The sequence below is a fragment of the Nuphar pumila genome, chromosome 10 (assembly GCF_984573655.1).
Source record: "Nuphar pumila chromosome 10, dmNupPumi1.hap1.1, whole genome shotgun sequence".
Lineage (NCBI taxonomy): Eukaryota > Viridiplantae > Streptophyta > Magnoliopsida > Nymphaeales > Nymphaeaceae > Nuphar > Nuphar pumila.
Window position 1 is genome coordinate 1,140,319 of NC_143258.1, and position 4,108 is coordinate 1,144,426.

The window sequence follows — 4,108 nt, forward strand, 5'->3', positions numbered from 1 at the left end:
GTGCATTGTTATTTTATGTTGACCTGGTAAATGTGAATTTACAAGGGTGTGAAGAGTGAATTCACATAATCATATTGTAAAAGTGAAAACTGTTAATGCACAAGAAGAAACTGTTATAGAATAGGATGATTATGGAAACCATGATCAGGATCAGTATTATGAAACACAACCAACATCAAGAACTGAAAATAAGACACCATCAAATTCATATACAAATCAGAGCAGAATAAGAGAAAATTACAAGTTCTCTCGAGTTTCTTCCATGACTGCTGCTACCTTCTCAATCATGGACATGAATCTGCAGGTTTCCTGTTTTCAGTTCTTGATCCTATTCCTCATTGTAGGTTTTCATATAGGTGCCTAACATATGGTAAATTTATGTTGAGCCACCCCAGGTTTTAAATATTTAGGATAGATGCCTAACCTTTCAAGAAATTGTTCATATGACCGCCTGAGTGTCTTTTTTCTCTGAAAATACTTCTTTCCCCATAAACTCAGCTTTAAATATAGAGGGCTGCAAAAGTGACATTCAGTAATTTAAAGAAAAAAGTGATTTTTTCTAAAGTTGGCTAGAAAAAAGAAAAACCAACCCAGGCATTCATTTGAGCAAGTTTTTTGAAGATTAGGTGTCTATCTTGAATACTTGAAACCTGAGGCAGATAAATGTAAATTTTCCATAAGTTAGGTGCCTATATGTAAATTACCCTAATTGCAACCTTTATATTGGTAAACTTAAATTACAACAGTGGGGGTCCATTGTAGTCCTTATCTTAAGAATCAACAAAGATTTTTTGAGGCCCATATTGAGAGCTCTCACCTCTATCCAAACGTAGGCTTTGGATCAGCTTTTCATATCTTCATTCTCTGTTTCATGGTCTAGGCGTTGCCTGTACTGTCGTCGCCCCTATGCCTAGGCCATTTTCTGGGCTAAGAGCTGTAGTTAGTTGATGTTTCCATTTGGTTGGTTTTCCTTGTTGATACCAGCAAGACCCGGGCAGATGATGTGAAGTAATAAATAATTCATGTGAAAAGATACATTCACTACAGAGTGATGGTATTTAACTTCCAACTCTTATCACCAAACTGAGCCAAGAACGATTATAAAGATTCATCAATCATGCATGGTGGGATGTTAGGTTAATGAAGAGCTAGCATAATTGTTCATGCTTATTGATTGAGTCAGCTTAATTCCAAATAGTGAAGGTTAGGACGATGATCTGAACCTAGGCAGCTAACGTCTCTTCACATGTGAGAAATTGCCACGTATAATACCATCAAGTCTTGGTTGGTAGCATGTGAAAATCACCATATATGACAGACCTTCTTGTCCCTACTCTTCTATCTCATCACTCCACCCACAATCACTAATGACCGTTCACCCCTCCATTCCTTTCATGGTTGTGTTGTTTGTGTGTGTGTGTGAGAGAGAGAGAGAGGGAGAGTAATTTGGCCACCTTGTAGAGAGAATTCTGAGTAGATTTTGTGATCTTGAGATTAAGGGCACGTTTGGAAGTGAGAAAGTAGGAAAAGTCATGCAAAATCTAAAATCCATACAGATTTTTCGACCCTTTCAAATGAGAGATTTTTTCAGAGTTTTTCTAAAAACTGCACTTTTTGATAGGAAACATTCCTCCATGAGGGTGGAGGAATGTTTTCTACCAAGAAAAAATTTATTTTTACACTGTCCACCACCTATCTCACCATCACCACTACCCTCCTCCTCTCTTATTTTTTCACATTTTCTCATGCGAAAAACTTCTCATATCAAAAACTCTCATAGGCAAAACTTTTTTTTCCTGAGAGTTTTTCTCTCATCCAAAGGTGCCCTAAGTCTTCCATTATGTGCTACCCGATAAGAGAAAGGACAAAGAACAGGATAGTGTGGGCCTGTCAATTCATTACAAGTTTGCTTTGGTCATAGGTGAGATGGGCCCTCAGATTCAAAAAAGTTCAAGTTGTGATTGTTGGATGCAGGGTCAGTCTTGTAACTAGGGATGCATTTTGGATCACAAACTACATTGGGAAGTTGCACCGGATCAGATTTGGAACAGCCCAAATTTGCAAAAAATCCCTTCTTGAATCTGATCTGTTTGCAACCTTGTAACCAGCTTTCACAAGTTTCAAGGGAAAAGCATTCTCAAGTGAGAATCACAGTCACAGCTTGTACTTTCTCGTGTTTCACTGAGATTGAGAAAGCGATTAATTTGCAATCACCAAACCTGAGAAAATCCAACTTTCACAGGGTGTTTCAAAAGTGCCTCAAATGGTGTCTTTTCTTGTTTTACTATTATGCTTCTACTACCAAAAGTGGCAGCTGCTTGGTCTAGCCATGTTCCCTATCCGCAGAGCTTCATTCTATAGACAGGAACAAGCCCCTAATAACGAGAAATCATGTTGGAAAGCAAAAAGAAAGTTGGATTGGTACAAGTCATCCTTAGGCGCATCAGGAATGTGGTCCGTCTTGGGCTACTAAACAAACCCGGCTTGAACTGTGCAAGTCCGGCTCATCAAGGCTGAAGCTGAGCTGAGACCGAGCTCGTATCGAGTTCAATAAATAATATATATATATATATATATATATCCCTCGTTCTGTCCCGTTAGGCCCATTAAAGAATCATAGTTTTTGGTATTGTTTCTTACATCTAACACCATGGATGTGATCTATAGGTTTTGTTTAGTGGGAACCGGCTTTTGGATCACCGGAATCTGACATGTATACAGTTTTTTTCAGTGATCCAAAATCAATGGATACGAAGGCATCATTTTTTTCCGGCTCATAAAAATACTTTTTTTTTGTTGAAAAAACACGATCCAAGAGTCGATTCTCACTAGATCGAGCATGCTAAACACGAAGATCTATCATAAAACACTTCAAACCATGGGGCCTGACGGGGCAGAACGAGGTAAGAGGGACTACTACCTTTCCTTTCTCCTAGCCAAACATCCCAACTACCTACAACACTACAGTGTATGACACGTGTGCACATGTGCTTAAGTGTGCACACGTGGGTATAAAACGAACCTTCATGGGCCAAGCTAAACTGATCAACCTATGTTTATGTTCGGCTCATCTGACCACAAGCATCTTGCTGAGCACAATTTATGAGCTCAAATGAGCATTGCAGAGCCGGGCCAGGCCAAGCCAAGCCAACCTGAGTCACGAGCTGCGTGGCATGTTTCCCATCCACTACTTGTATCAAGTGTTTTTTACATTTATCGTTGTATATGGCATGGATTATTGACACGTATCAATCATTTAGTCTATCAACTACATGTGAAATGCATGAGCACAACCAAGAGAGGGATGGTAGCACTACTGAGATAGATAGAAAGGGACCTCTAATGTGCTAGAATTTTTGCATGATTCGAGTTCAGACGTCGACAATGGTGATGACAAGAACTGAATTTTCTTTGTAATAGGTGGAATAAAGCTTCAAGGCATACAACAATGATGCTTTCTTAAAAACAACAGTTGCCCCACTGAGGTTGGAACTCGGGTATAGTATGGTCGAAGACCCTCGCTTTTGAGACACAAAAGTCTGCACCTCACGTACAATACCAATCACTCCTAGCACTGAGAATATTGGCAACCACGACATGTTTATCTTGAACAGTTTCAAAGAGAGCAAAAAAATTAAGAGATCGAAAAGAGAGATAGCATGAAGAAGAAGAGAGCATAAGCTAGTTCTCTCATAACTTGAGGCACCTGAGCTTTATATAGGCCACAACATAATGGTCCGAAGGACTACCTGCATGGCCCCATGAAGGCCAAACGGGTAGCATGCAGCTATTTAAGGCTTCAAACGGCCACCCAGATGGGCTTGATACACCCACTCGCCTTCTTAACGTGCCAAAGACATTGAGGCTAGCCTTTAAGGCTAGGCATTGCTCTCCAAACTGTCTTGGTCAACCTCCAAAATGGTTTGATAAAATTAAAAGTTTTTTTAAAGAGATTTCATGAGGTACAAAATTCCTCAAAAAAGTGATAAAAAAAGATTGATTAAAGTCAAACCAAAGCCAAATCCAAGTTCAAGTTCAAAGTTCAATCGACAAGCCCCCTGAGTGCTTTGCCCTCTAAGTTGACTCTACACATTTTAAACCAAGTGTG